The sequence below is a fragment of the Piliocolobus tephrosceles genome, chromosome 9 (genome assembly GCF_002776525.5).
Source record: "Piliocolobus tephrosceles isolate RC106 chromosome 9, ASM277652v3, whole genome shotgun sequence".
In the NCBI taxonomy this organism is placed as follows: domain Eukaryota; kingdom Metazoa; phylum Chordata; class Mammalia; order Primates; family Cercopithecidae; genus Piliocolobus; species Piliocolobus tephrosceles.
In genome coordinates, this window is record NC_045442.1 from 88,334,075 (window position 1) to 88,349,372 (window position 15,298).

The 15,298-nt window shown below is 43.1% G+C and overlaps 1 pseudogene; it reads right to left on the reverse strand.

Annotated features, from left to right (window-relative positions):
* Nucleotides 1–229: 229 nt before the first annotated feature.
* LOC111531312 lies at nt 230–10,990 on the reverse strand (annotated as a pseudogene).
* Between the last annotated feature and the right edge of the window lie 4,308 nt (nt 10,991–15,298).

Sequence of the window (15,298 nt, forward strand, 5' to 3'; positions counted from 1 at the left end):
TGTGGTCAACAGAACACAGTCCAGCTACCAACAGTTATTTCAAAATAATTCAAGCTCTTTGTTTATATTTCTTGAAAAAGAGAAAGAAAGAAAGAAAGAAAGAAAGAAAGAAAGAAAGAAAGAAAGAAAGAAAGAAAGAGAGAGAGAGAGAGAAAGAAAGAGAGAGAAAGAAAGACAGAAAGAAAAAGGAAGGGGTGGCCGAGCTGGAAATTCGGCTTTAAGTCCCCTTTCAGGGGACCCTCAGGTGGGCGCCTGCTTGGAAACCTCTCCACTCCTCCAAACACTCCTTTCCTCCCTGAGTGTTCATTTGTTGATCCAGATTCTGAATAAAGTCGCACAGAATCCACCTGGCAAAAATGGAAACTGCCTGGAGACCAGGACTGAGGGGAGGCCCGGAGCAGAGCGGGTGTGCGACCCTGCACTGAGCAGGGAAGGCAGGCTGGGGACGTTCGCCACCTTGAGTGCCTCTGCTCCCGGCAGCCCTGAGACTCCAGGCTCCCCTGTTCCTCCCTCCCAGAGACCCTACCCCGTCCTCCCCGCCCGGCTCCCTCGAAGCTTGGGGAAGGGGCAGGCTGCCTCCTGGGGATCTTTCTCAGCAGCCACAGCAGCGCATCCCAGCACCTCCTCCAGGAGCCTCGCCACCTCCTGCCACCCGGGCTTTCCCCACAGCACAGCGTCCCCTCGTCCCCTCAGGGCTGGGACAGAGGTACCCCCAGACAGTGCAAAAGGGAAGTCCCTGTTGCCTTCCCATGCAAACTGTAGGGCGGTTAGAGGTGCTGGGGGAGGAAAGGAAAGAAGAAGAAATAGAGTTAAGAGTGATATGGGTACAAAGAAACAAACACCGAGCTTCCGTGGGCCTACAAAGGAGCCCCAGGAGAAGTACGCTGGGCCTGGGTCATCGCCTGCCTTCAGGGGGCTCCAACCTTCCCTAGGACCCCCTCCCCCATCCACCTCCCACCCGCGGCCCTCCCGAGGCCCCCCTCCCCGCCCCGCCCTTCTCGCCTTCCCATCCCCTCTCCCACCCGCAGCCCTCCCGAAGCCCCCTTCACCAGCTCCCCACCTCCACTACTCGCCTCCCCAACCCCGCTCCCCGCCCCCTCCATCCCGCCTCCCACCCGCGGCCCTTCCGACACCCCCCTCACCTCCCCACTCCCGAGGCCCTCCCGAGGTCCCCGGGCTCGTGCTCCTCCGAGTTGCCTGCGGCTGAGTCCTGGCGCTGCCAGGGACAGCCTGTCGGCGGGGCGCGGGGGGCGGAGAAGTCGTTCCCAACGAAGGGGAAGGAGGACTTTCGTGAGCATCTAAGGAGTACATCCTCACTTTGTCTTCTGACTCTGTCCACCCAGAGCCTGTGACCCTGATCCAGCCCGCGGCGCACAGACCCCGGCTCTGGGCACCCCTGGTGAGCGCCTTCTGCGCCAGAGCTCCGCACAGCACCAGCCCGCGCTCTCCCCCAGCTTCTGTTCATTTGCTGCAGCCTGAACATCCGTGCTGCCAGGTGACAAATCCAGGCACGCAGAGATGTACATCCTTTACCCCGGGTGACACGACGTGGAGCTGAATCCAAGTCCGAGAGTCTGGTGACAGTGTCTGGGCTGTGACCGCGCAGCCGTCTCACAGTGAAACAAATTGGGGACCGGCCTTGTCCTGAGTGGCCTTAGAACAGTGCAGTGGCCTGCAGTCTCCTGGCCAGTCTGTTGAATGTGGCAAAGATGAGGCACCTTGTAGCCTTACATGTTATTTTTCTTTCCTTTTCTCTTCTTCCTTTTCTTTTTTAAGGATTTGAATTAGTATATGTAAAGTGCTTAATGCAGGAGCTGGTGGAGAAAGTGGATACTCAGTAAATAACAGCAATGGTTAATTGTAAAAAAGCATGCCATTTATCTGGTATAATTTCTCATTCTAAGCACCCTGTTAAGTAGTTGGTAATTCCTCACTTGAAAGAAATTATAAAGAATTTTTGTCAGTTTTTAAAATATTGTTTTATTGTGATAAAATATTCATAACATAAATTTCACTCTTTCAATAATTTTTAAGTGTACAATGCAGATTAATAAGAGAAATGCACACAAATTTGTTAACGTGAACATGGGGAAAAATAAGGTGATTACCCAATATCCATGAGGTCCAGATACTTATACAGCCTTTTTTCAGAGAGGAGGGTGGAAGGCAGAATGTAGGTGATTCTGTTGAGGGGCAATAAATGATTATTGAGAAGAATGAATGGGTCAAGAAAGAGAGAATAATTCGTAAATAGTTCTCTTTGAAAATTTAATAAGCCAGAGAAATGGATTATTTTTTGAAAGAGTCTGTTCAAGTGTGGTCACGTGTTGGTTTTCTTTTCTGCAATAGATAATGAGATAACAGGGAGGGGAAGGAAAAGTAGTTGTTCTCTTCGGTGGGTCTTCAGGGTCTTCATGTAGATAGGGGAGAGGACTCTTCCAGCTTCTGTTGATCTTGAGGGCCTTTAATTGAAAATACTCGTTATACCAGGGAGCCATATTTTGGGGCCAAGTTCCCTGCACTCCTTCAATCCTCCTGTTGGAACTTCCCTAGAAGTTTCACATATTAACAGCTGAATCAGTGATTATGGAGAGATTTGGGTTAGAGGAAAAGAAGGCAAAGAAGGGGAAACAACAAATAGGGATAAGCAGAAAAGGAAAAATACATAAATATATTGTCACATATCTTCTTGAATCAGTCTCTTAGTCCTAAGAGTAGAAGCATTCAGTCAAACAGCTGTGTCCATTCTAGGAGGTGGCACTGCAGAGGGGCTGGGCTTCTACAGCTGATGCAGGCAAGCCGGTACTTAATAAGAGGCATTTCTATGGAAACAAAAGAAAAACAAAGGCTTTTCTTAATGTCTGGAGTAGTCCATAATAAACTAGTTTTTTTAGAGTCTGAGAAGAATTTTCAAATTGTAGTGGCAATCTTACAGATTTTCCTGGATTGTAGTCTGAATTATGTGTTCATGTGAACTTCCTGAGTAGCCCACACATCAGCAGGCACAAAGACTGTGTACATGTGAGTTTCTGTGCTGACTCCTCCTGAAGTTTATATCAAGTTGTCTAACCTTAGTTTGCACGGCTTCAAAAAAGGCAGTGGTAAATTCTAGCGATTCCAAGTGAGAAAAATGAGAGAAAAATCCAAAAGCATTAGTTTGAAGACTTGGAGCCAAGAAAGAATTCAGGATTTAGTCCAAATTGTAGGAAAATAATAAAAACTCAAAAACAATGGGCAAGACTAGAATCTGATAACAGGTATACTGTACTTTTCTTCTGAAACACAATTTTTCTCTCCCATTTCCCCATTTTTACCAAATTATATTTATGCTTGACAACATATATATAATAATATATCAGAATAATATTCAGAAAAATATGACTAAAATAATTAATTCCATTATTTATTTGACATTTGACAATGCTTCCTATGTGATTTTAACATACCAAATAAGCCAAATACGTCTTTCTTAGATTTTCAGAGGTTACTTTTAGAAAAGATTTAATTTTAGAAATTGAAATTTGACTTTGGGAAGTATATCAAATATGAAATGCTTAAAACACTTGATCAAATTAGGATTACAGTTCACTGTAAATAATAGTCATTCATTTAACCAAAGTGATAATTCAAAAATTTCAAACAACCTTTACTCTTTGAGAGAGAAGATTCAGTTTTCTAAATAATCGGAAGAACTAAAGAGTCAAAAGACCTAATAAAGATCTTTTTTTGTAGTTTACTCAAAAGTTGAACAAAAGCCTTTTGCTATCCTTACTAATACTACATGAAAATCTTGTTCAAAGGAGGAAAGCATATTCTACATTTGTGTCCGTATATTATTAATGCTAAAGCTAAGTTTAATGATGACTTATAAATAAATCCATCCAGTCTAAATCAGCTTTGACCATACAAGATAAGCTTTCCATAAGCCTCTTACAATATTTTATAATTATCTATTAAAATTATAGGGAAAACCCTATTGTTCAAACACAGGAGCCCGGACTCTGACCTTGCATTAGTGTGCTTTTCATATTAATGCTCAATCTTTAGAAAAACTTAAAATAATTCCTTTATAATTTTAGCCAATTTGATTGCACACAAAATTCTTTTCACAAGATTCACCTTTCACAAAACTACAACTAGTTTAAACTTTCAATTTTGCCCTATACTTTCTCTTTTTGTATTGGAATTCTATAAAAATGCAATTTTCTCTCTTTCTTATTGTTTTGACCACAAAGTTCTCAGTCACGTAAAAGAAAAAAAATCACTTTCTTTTTTCAACTTTCTTTACATCTTACTTCCTTTATATGCTCTATAATAGGGTTTTTTCCTATATCAAGTAGTTTTAATTATACATATTAGCTATAACATTGACTCTTAGTGCTACGAGTAGTTAGACAGCTGGGAGTGGGGCAGGAGAGGGCTCCCCACCCACTAGGAACATTAGGTGGTGGTTTGGCAATTATCACTTGCCTCTCTAAAAGTGATAAGAAAAATAAAATAAACAAAAGTGATAAAAAGCACCAGAGAGAGGCCATTTCCTGATGGCCAAGCCTGTTGCACTAAAATGTTATTTAACTGAATGCAGGCACCAGGGAGAAGCAACTTCCTGGACATCTACATTAAGAGACAAAATGGTGAAGTATGACCTTATGGGACCACACCACCAGAAAAGGGAGCAAGTCTCAGATGGGAATGCATACGACTTCCTGAACTCCTCCCAAGGGTAAGGCAGGCACTGCGTATGTGGGCAGTTCCCCCTAAGGGAAGGATCATGGCAAAGAGGCCAGCCTATAAAGCCTTAGGGTCAGGGTTAAACACCACACTTGACCTTTGGTGCCCACTTGGGTCTCTTCCAGGTGAACCTTCTTTTCTCTCCTGTTCTAACACCTTTCTAAATAAACTTCCAGTCCTGCTCTGAAACTTGCCTCAGTCTCTTTCTGCTATATACCCCTTAGTTGAATTATTTCTTCTGAGGAGGTAAAAACTGAGATTGCTGCAGACCTGTATGGATTCACCACTGGTAACTTGGATACCTTCCACCGATGATATTGGTAACCCTAATTTCCAGTAAAAAACCTAAAAAGTAAATTTTGAACTGTCTTATACCAGTACTTGTAGATGAAAACTATTTCATAACTTTTCCTAATTAACAGATTAAATATATTTAGCTTTTCTATATCATATAATTGACTCATGAATTTTATAATTACCTATCAATTTAACATAAAATGACTTTAAGATTAAGTTTCTGAAAAAGATTTTTGAAACTATGAAAATTTTGTTTATAAACTTTTATTCTGTTTATAGTTATTTAATGTATTCATTCTTAACAATTATGCTTGAATAGTTCATTAAACAAAGTCAAGCGTCATCTCAAGTTATTTCTTTGTTAATCACTTCTGTAACCCACAATGTTAGGCAGTTACCATGTAAAAAAGAGCTCTAAAGTTAAACACGTGTTCATTTTGCTGATCAGAAGACACAGCTGTTTTCATTAAAACAATAATGTTAAACTAGTTATTTACTAATGTTTTCCAAGTCATGTGAACTAAAGGCTTTTGAATTAATTTCTATTTTTCTGCTAAAATATTTTATTTAAGCAGTTTCTTTTTCCTTAAGTCAATGAAATAGATATTTTATATATTTTGGTAGTGAAATATCACATAAACACGACACATATAAACATGCAGACATTCAGACACATGGATAAAAACCGGCTGTATAGCTTTATATAGTTTTTTATTTGCCAGTTTTTAAATAATTTTCTTCCCCCTTTAAACTATTAACTCTTGATTACCTGTTCCATTGCTCTAGACTGTTGTTAGTTAAGCAACCCTAAATTTACACCTTCAAAGGGATGACAGGTGAAAATGTACATCTCCAAGGCATAGAACTTAGATCTAAACACCATTATTTGCTGAAACAAAAAGGACATGAATAAAGGCCTACTCAAAACAAGATTGTCAGGAAAAGTATCCTAAACAAAGGTAAGATTTGGTGTATAAATGTTAAACCACTGTCTTTCTTATTGTAAAAGTTTCTAGCGGCTCCTGTGCAGGGAGGTGCCCTTATAAATGGAGATTTCCTTAAAGATATAAATTTCTTCTGTAAAGAGTGTCAAACTAGCCAGCTAAATGCCAGTGATCTATCTAGTTAGATAGGGGGGTCTTTCAACTTAGTGTATTTCTTGATTAGGTTACTGCCTCAGAGTGGATCCCTTTAATGAATAGGGCAAAGAAAGTATTTGCAGTTTCCCTGGCCTAATATTTGAAATCTAAAAAGCAGCACAACTGGAAGGCAGTGCATCTAGATCATTAAAAATCAAGGACCCCACTGCTATATGGAGCTGTAGGACCCCCAGAAAAGGGAAGCACCACAGGACCAGGCTGTGCAATGTTTCTGCAGCACTCCTTGCGACAGAGATTCCTCTGAGACTGGTGGGTGATCTAGTGCCAAGCAGGCCTCTCTAGAGCAGCCTGTTCTCCACAGGAATCTCACTGCTTGGTGGGGAGTGTTCTCACAGCCTCCAAGTGTTCAAATCTGCCTTTTAATCTGAACACACAAAGAAACAAGTTGCCCCCTGGAGGAGCAAATATTCACTACAACCCCTGCCAGCTACTTCCAAAACTGCAGCTTTGTCCAGTGACTTGTCAGCCATTGCACACACAAAAAGTCAAGTTCTCTCTTACAGTACGAAGTAATTCCTGGGACCCCCAAAGCCGATGAGATCAGGTAAGTTATTGCAGAAGACAGAAGAGCTTTAGACCTGATGGGAACCTGTCCACAATTCTTTGTACTCCACAAGAAAAACAGAAAACTCTCAAAAGGGGGACTGCCTTTTTCTGTATTTTTCAAGTGGCCTCACAGTCATTTGAAGTCTCCCTTAGATTTCTTCACGTGGTATCAAAATTGGCAAAAAGATAGAGAACCAGAAGTGGAAGGAAATAGGACATAAGTCTTAGAGGAGCCAAATTGGGGAGTCTTCTTTTTTTTTAAAAGACTAAGTTTTTACATTTTTCTCAGCAAGAATTATGCCAGCGAGATAGAAACAGATAGACCAAACATTCTTAAACAGGAGTTTTAGTTAACTGAAAAAATTCCCACAAACAAGATCTAAAAAAGGAAAAGATAGAAAATTGTTTTTGTTATTTTTACTCAAAAACATTATACCTTAAATATCAGCTTTTATTTAAGCTGACTTCTGACCATAGAGTTCTACATGAAATGTTATCAAATCTCTTATCATTAGAGTTCAGCCACAATGAACATAAAGAAGGCCTCCCATCCAGTTTGTGTGGTATCAAAGCCAACTTTTTCCCCAATTGTGCATGCAAATGAATTATTTTAAACATTCCCGTTTTGTCTCCCACTGCTTAAAAACATCCTGGGTTGGGTGGGTCCACTTTCTTAGGTATTTATAAGATGAAGTCCCATACATGTTATATACAAATTCAGCTGGTGTTTTAACAGGATTTGATCACGAATGAAAAACCAAGCCCCAATCTCAAACAATAGAAAACCTTTGCAATCTTAAAAAGCATGCTATGTGAGATGAGACCACTGGTCCACATTGCCAATCCCATGACCTGAATTATCAACCCAGAGACAAAGGTAGAAAAACCCAAACCTTCTATCCTAAGGTAGAGGTGAAAAAAAGCCAGTTCTCTGCAGAGTTCTTTATTGGAACCTCCTGTACAAAGACAGACCGAAGCCCTCAGTCTGTTGGAACTTCTGAAGGCAGAGAGAATGCAGTGGGTTTCTGCTGGTGCCAAACAGGGCTTTCAGAGACAAACACTGGAGGGTTGTGGGGAATAACTCTGGATCCTGCCAACTACACCACATATGTCAGCCTAGAATGAAGAAGGGAGGTCAAATTAATATAAGCAGAGAATTTTCGGTGGGGGTTAAGCTTCAGAATTGCAATCAGGATCATAAATTCAGGTTGCCCTGAATGTACACTCTGATTAGCAGCATTTGCAAGTGAATTTCTAAAGAAAAAAAAAGTTCCTGAGTTTTTTACCAATAATTTACATTAAAATCATGTAAGATTTGATTAGCTATACATTGTTTATTTGTATCACAAAATGACTTTAAACCATTGTCATCCAGTATAAGTGGGGCATGACTGAAGTCTCACACTTGGATTCTCTGGGCCTGATGGATTTTGCATCCCTCACATACCTCAGACTGCCCTGAGCTACTTTTCTCTTCTTGGAGCACACCATCTTTCAGGAACCTCCACAGGTTTGGATATTTGGAAGCTCTGCGAATCCAGCCTTTGAGTTGTTGTGGAAGCTTCATTATGTAGGCATGTTTGATTAGGTCATTAGCCATTGGTGATCAACTTAACTTCAGCCCTTCTCCCATCCCTAGAGGTTGGGGGATGGAGGTGAAATTCCCAACCCTGAGATCATGCCTGGGTATTTCTGCTGACCAGCCTCTCATCCTGAAGCTACCTGGGGGCTGCCAGACATCAGCCTACTCATTAGCATAAAAAGACACTCAACATTTTGGAAGATTCCAAGGCCTTTAGGCGTTGTATGCCAGGAAAAGGGGAAAACAATAAAATGGTTGCTTAACTATTGGTTACTTTCTGAGAAATATTTTCTTAGGTGTAGGTAATTTCATTGTTGTTTGAATATCATAGAGTGTACTTACACAAACCTAGATGATAATAGACTCCCACACAGCTACACTATGTGTTATGGCCTGTTGCTCCTAGGCTACAAACCAGTGCAGCGTCCTACTGTACTGAATACTCCAGGCAATAGTAACACAGTGATATTTGTGTATCTATACACAGAAAGGGTACAGTAAAAATATTGTATAAAAGATTGAAAATGTACACCTGTATAGGGCAATAATCCTATGGACCACTGTTTCATATGCAATCCATAATTGACTGAAACATCCCAGGCAGTACATGGCTGTATATTTTTCACAATATCACAGTGCTACATCCACATCTTGTCAGTTCAGGATAAACTCATTTATTTCCTAATAATAGTGGAATTTCTTCCTGTCAATTGTTGCCAAGATGGCAGATGCAAAACACAAAGGGTGGCCTCAGGGGATAGGACTAGGGAATGATTGTGTGGGGGTGGAGATGCAGTGCAGGAGGGAGGTGTCCAAGGACTCGCCTTCTCCCTGGGTGATAGGAGGGCAGAAAGTGACCAGGAGTCCGCAGGCATGCCCCAGCTGAGGCTCAGGTGAAAGGATTTCCCTGGAGATACTCAGTCTTCAGTGTTGCTTGGCTTGTTTGTTTATTCTATGCTGTGCTTCTCGCTCAAGAACTTCAAGCCTTCAGGAATCTGGTCTTAGCAGATTGAGGGGCACTGGAGACAGACCAGCATGTCCGTTTGGGGGACACAGTATAAGGAAAGGAGGCCCCTGGATGCCCTCCAGGATCAGCTCCAGGGGTGCTACACCTCTTTCAAGGGGCACAGAAGAAGATGCTGGTGGCCTGCACCTCTGTTGCTGGTGCAGTAGGGGAGCTGCAGCATGGGTACACTGCAGCATGCCTGAGATGGACTGGGAGCTGGTGTGTGCAGCCCCACCTCGTGGAGCACCTTCAGAGGGCCAGGCTTAGCCCTGCTCCTGGAAACAAACAAAGCAGCTCTCCCAGACCTGTCCTGCTGTCTCTGACTTTTCCTCTCCCAATTTCCATCATTAGAAAAGCAATCCTGAATATAAATACATGAATATACCATTTTGGGACATATTAATTTTGAACTATTCTAAATTACACATAAAGTAAAAGTTCCCTTAGCTACCACAGTTCCCAGTTCTACTTCTAATTGTAGCCGTATCTTCAAAAGTTATCAGTTTGATGTCTGACCTCTTATATACACTTTTACATGTAAAAATTAGTACTTAACATATTTAACATATTAACATAACATATTATGTTAAACACCTTAACATATTTAGCATTGTATCACACATTGTCATCAAATTCCTTTTTTCACCTATGCCATAGAGGTATTTCCAGATCAGAACATAGAGAGGTACCTAATCATCCTAAATGGCTGCACTGCAGCGCAAATATACCCCAATTCCATGTGATTCTCTCCCTGTTGGTGAACTACCAAATGTTGCAAATGTTGGTGAACATTTGGAGCGCTTCCTTTTTATTCTATCTTAAATGATACTTCATGCATGTCTCTTTGAGCAGGTATGTAGTGTTTCTCTAAAATGGCCCCCTAGAATTTAAAATGTCAGGATAAGAAATGTACATCTACAATTTAACTGATAATGCCAAATTTATCTTCAAAAGGTCTTGCCAGTTGATACTCTCACCAGTTTATCCTTGCCACTGCCAATTGCTTTCTAATTTCTATAAGTCTAATGGGCAGAACAGCAGTCTGCCCTTGCTATTATAATTTGCATTTCCTTGGTTTGCAGGGAGGCTGTGTCTTCTCTTGTTTGTTGTCAATCGGGATTCCCTTTTCTATGAATGCTCTACTCTCATCTCTTGTCCAGTTCGCAATTATTTGCTTTTATATTGCTTCTGTCGTAGAATAATTTACAATTTTGATGTCATCAAACTGACCAAATATTTCTTTAGAGCTGAGCATTCAGCGGACTCTTTTAATCTAAGAGATCTTATTTTTTTCTTTGTTTTTAGAGACACTGCGTTATCACTGTCAAGGCAGCTTTGCAGAGAGCACTACCATCAAAGCTGCCGGGAAGACAGACCTCCACAGGAGCCTGGGAGAGCCAGCAGCATGGGGAGGGCCATGTGTAAAGAAAGAAGGCTTGAAGGTGGCCACACAAGGCCAGGGCTCCCCATAGGACGGCGGGAGGTGTGGCAATGAGAACAGACATTGCCCAGTGGGATGACATGGCAGACTTCCCACCTGCCTATAGTCCTGAGAAGCGACATGGCTGACTTAGGGAGTTTATTTTAGTTTGCTGTTGGGTGTCAGCTCCTCTAAGACACAAGCTGGTGCTGGCAAAGTAAAAGAAAGCTGGGCTTGTTTGAAAAGTGATTTGATTATATCAACACGTCTAACGTCTCTTGTCTGCTTCTCCTTTGTCTGAGAGATGGGGGAAAGCTGGGAGCAAAGCCAGTCTGTGTCACCTGCATTTGAGCAGCATGTGAGGCCTGCAGACATTTCTCCTGTCAACTGGCCATTGGGTGGCAGGTGCGTTCCCCACACTGCAGTGTGGCATAGATGGGGGAGGCAGGGCTTTGAACTCTCCCCTGTTTTCAACACACACGTAATACACCTGCAAGGACTCACACTGCAAGTATAGGTGAAGAAGAGGTGCGAAAGATTTAAGATGTGTAATTTACATGTGGAAATGTATTTGCATTTTATAATACATCTGTATCTTTACATTTCATGTTATATAGAGCACGCATAGTATGTGTGTGTATATATATCTATATGTCACAACACATACAGTAAATTGTGGAATCCAGGGGAAGATTCATTTCTGTTTGACTCCAAAGACTCTCCTATCTCCATGGTTTTCAATAGAGTGAAATCCTTAAGAATACAGACCCAGCCATTTACTGGCTAAAAGACCTCACTTTTGTTCTTGTCTCCCAGTTTCCTCATCTGTCAAGTTGGCAAAATAGGATAGTCATATATTGTGAGGTGTAACTTTGTAATGCATACCAAGAGTTTAGGGCCAGGTGTGTAGTCAGACTATTAAGTTAATGATTGTTACTATTTTCCTCTCTGAGGTCCTCAGAAGATGAGCTCAAATGTCTTCAGCTTCCAGCTTGTCTTCCAGGACTCTCAGAGCCTCAGGTTGGGTGGGGCCTGTGCGCACAGGCAGGCCTCTGCTCCACCTCCCTCCGGCTGGGCTGTGTCCTCAGAGCAGGGCTCTGTCTTTGGGCAGCATGCGGGCTGGGGGCTGCTCTCTCCCTGAGCTTCTGGACTGAGTTTCAAAATTGTTAGGGGAGGGTGGGCTCCTCTCTGGCAGAAAGACCAGAGGGTGATGGAAGAAGGAAGTGAGAGAGAAGAGAACAGAGCATAGGTGGTCCCCATACCCCAGGGCAGGAGGCTGCCGAATGGCGTGGGCTGTGCGTTGCTTGACGCTGCCTGAAATTCCAGCCTCACCTCTTCACTGACCATTCCATCCACAGTCCTGCTGTGGGCAAAGGACCCAGAGCACCTCCCCCCACTCTACCCACCTCAGTCGCCTAGAAAGGCAGGCATGGGCCCCCAGCACCCTTGTCCTCAGGGGCTCCTCGTGGCTGACAAAACAGGCTGTTCTGGAGCCAAGTGTCGTTTCTGAGAGGCCTCTGCCAGGCGGGGAGGAAGAAGGGCCATTGGAACCATAAAGGCGTGAGCTGCAGCAGGCTCAGCTCTGACTCCTGCTTTGACCATGTGGCTGAGGCCACTACTGGCAAAATCTGAGTAACCTCCTAATTGCTAAGCCCAGTGAGGCACTTTCCTCTCTTCCTGTCTCCTGTTGGCAGCATGCAGTGCTGTTGACCACTTCCATCTTTCCTTCCTGTCCTGTTCTCCTCCCGCCTCCCTCCCCATTCCACCTGACTTCCCCTCCTTTCCGGATGTTTAGCCCTGCTACTCCAAAGTTTCCCCTATCTCACACAGATGCCACGTGGTCACCTCGCCTTCAGCCTGCGTGACAGACAGGGCCCTGGCACACACTGGGAGAAGAGGTGCCATGTTTTAGGTTACTTGACTTAGATTCAGAGAACCAGTCAAGGAACCTCATACCCCAGCCAAGCAGGGATCCCGGCAGTATGCCCGGGCCTCAGCTGAGGTGCTGTGCCTGCCAGCAGTGTGGGAGAGCCCTGGGGTTTCACTGTCCTCCTGACTTGGGCTCCTTGGTTGCATTTAGCTGTACCTATTGATAATGGAACTGATGCTCATGAAAGGAAATAGAGAAACAAATGCTCTCTAAGTCCAGGTAGCATGTACAAAGCACAAACTGCAAGGCTTTAGTGTTTCTGCCGCTGGGTTCTTGGGAGGGGCAGCAAACACACGGAAAAGAATTTTCAAGGAGTCTGCTCACATTTGGGCTTGAGAAAATACAGTTTTGCTGTTGCTTAACCAGTGCTGTGTTGCCCAATAGAATGATCCCAGGACCTTCTCCAAGAATGTACTTTGCCAGCCCTTGGAACCCCTGCCATTTTGCTCAACATGCTTTCGGTTATGTTTTTATGAGGCAGGCAGCATTCCACTCCTGTTGGTTCCAAAATCCACAGCTCAGTATGTTTTCCAGAAATCATTTTAATAAAAGACATGTGAAAAAAGTCGAACATGTCTTTAGCATGCGTACAATGAAATTAAAAAACAGTTACAAAAATACAAGCATCTGGTGGGTGAATCCACTATCAAGGGGCCAAAGGAAGATCCACACCCAGTTCCTGGGTGAGATATCAGCTTCTCTGAAGGGACAGCATGAATGCTACCTTCCAGAAAGTTTTCTTATTCACTGCAAGCTCCGCCTCGCGGGTTCAAGCGATTCTCCTGCCTCAGCCTCCCAAGTAGCTGGGACTATAGGTGCCCGCCACCACGCCTGGCTAATTTTTTTGTATTTTCAGTAGAGACGGGGTTTCACTGTGTTAGCCAGGATAGTCTCGATCTCCTGACCTTGTGATCCGCTCGCCTCGGCCTCCCAAAGTGCTGGGATTACAGGTGTTGCTCCAGCCTGGGCGACAGAGCGAGACTCCGTCTCAAAAACAAAACAAAACAAACAAAAAAAGAAAAAAAAAAAAAAAAGGAAGCAAAGGATGCCAAGAAAATGGCACAGCTTGGTTTAATTAAATAAGTTGAATGCATGTTTTCCTTCTGTCATGGTAGCTAACTAGAGGTTTCTGGCCTGACTCACTCAGTCCTACCACCCTTTACCCTTCTCAGTCTCTGTTCAGTCCTGAAATCCTGAAATTCTCTAAGGAAAATCCCCCATTACAAGAGAGTCCCTGTGTCTTGGTGGCCTCATCTGGACAAGTTTCTAAGTTTTGACATTGGATTCCTGAACTTCTGAAAAGGCCAGTGTGAAATCCTCTTACATACTATGAGTGGGGCTATAAACTGGCACAAACTTTATGATGGACGATGTCATCAAATCTGTTAAAATAAAATATACTTATAATCTTTGACCACAATTTATGAATAATAATACAGAAATATGTTTGGGTATGTAAAGAGGAACATATATGAAATATGTCACAGTCTTGTTTACAAAAACCCAATTTTTCATTGAGAGGGAACTCGTTCAACAAATTATGCTACAACAGAGCACTGGAATCATATGGCATAATCTACGCAATAATATGCTGCCATTGAAAAGACTAAGATGGATCAATTATACAAATTACAATGGAAAGACGCCAGTTGGATCTTAAGTGAAAAACTAAATTTCCATGCAGCATATATAGTGAACATGATCTGCATAAAACATAGTACATGCATAGTTATGCAATCGGAAAAAGTGCACCTTAAATGCAGATGGTGGTTTTGGGAGCTGGCAAAGGGCATGGCGGGATCAGAGAGGACATTCACCTCCCTGGGTCCTGTAATGGCATGTGTCTCACTTCTGCTGCTGCTCATATGATTCATACAGGCATTGCCATTCAACACTGCTCAGTTGTTTCCATCAAGACTGTGATCAAGTCCAGAAGGACCATTCTGTATTCTTCACCTGCCTGATCACGTCCCTTTCCTGATTAAGTAAATATGCTTCAATGGGGAGAGAGCAAAACTGAGGGGAAGGTAATGGGTTAACAAGAGAAGATAAACCACTTGGGTGAATGATTCACATTTGTCTTTATAATATTTTGATTATTTTTGTAAGACTTATTACCACAAAGATTAAGCAATGCAAAAAATAAATAAATAAATAAAGACAGGCATAGAAGCTGCCTGCTTTATTCATCATGTGTAGTTACCAGGGCACAGCCGTCTGAAATCTTGGTCCTTGGAGGCCAAGGGTCTATGAAACCACTCCATTGTAATTTGGATGCAGATGGTATTGAGGGTGCCCTTTTTGAGACACCACAGACATGGAGGTGAGTCATGGCCAGCCTCAGGGAGCACGGATGCAGGGGCAGGAGCCATGAGCAGAGTTTTTCACAGAGGGGAACAGGAGTGGGTGGAAGCCCTGTCACATTGGCAGCCCTGAGCATCCCCAGAGCCTGGGAGCAGCAGAGCACTCCCTCCTCCATGGGGGAGTCTGTGGCCTCCTTACAGACCCAGGTGCAGGCCAATGTGGTGGGTGGGTGGGTTGGGGGTGTGCGGCAGAGCCTGGAAGCCCAGTCAATGGAGATATATGGTCTCCAGGCCCCTGCCTCCTGTAGAATCTTTACCCTTCT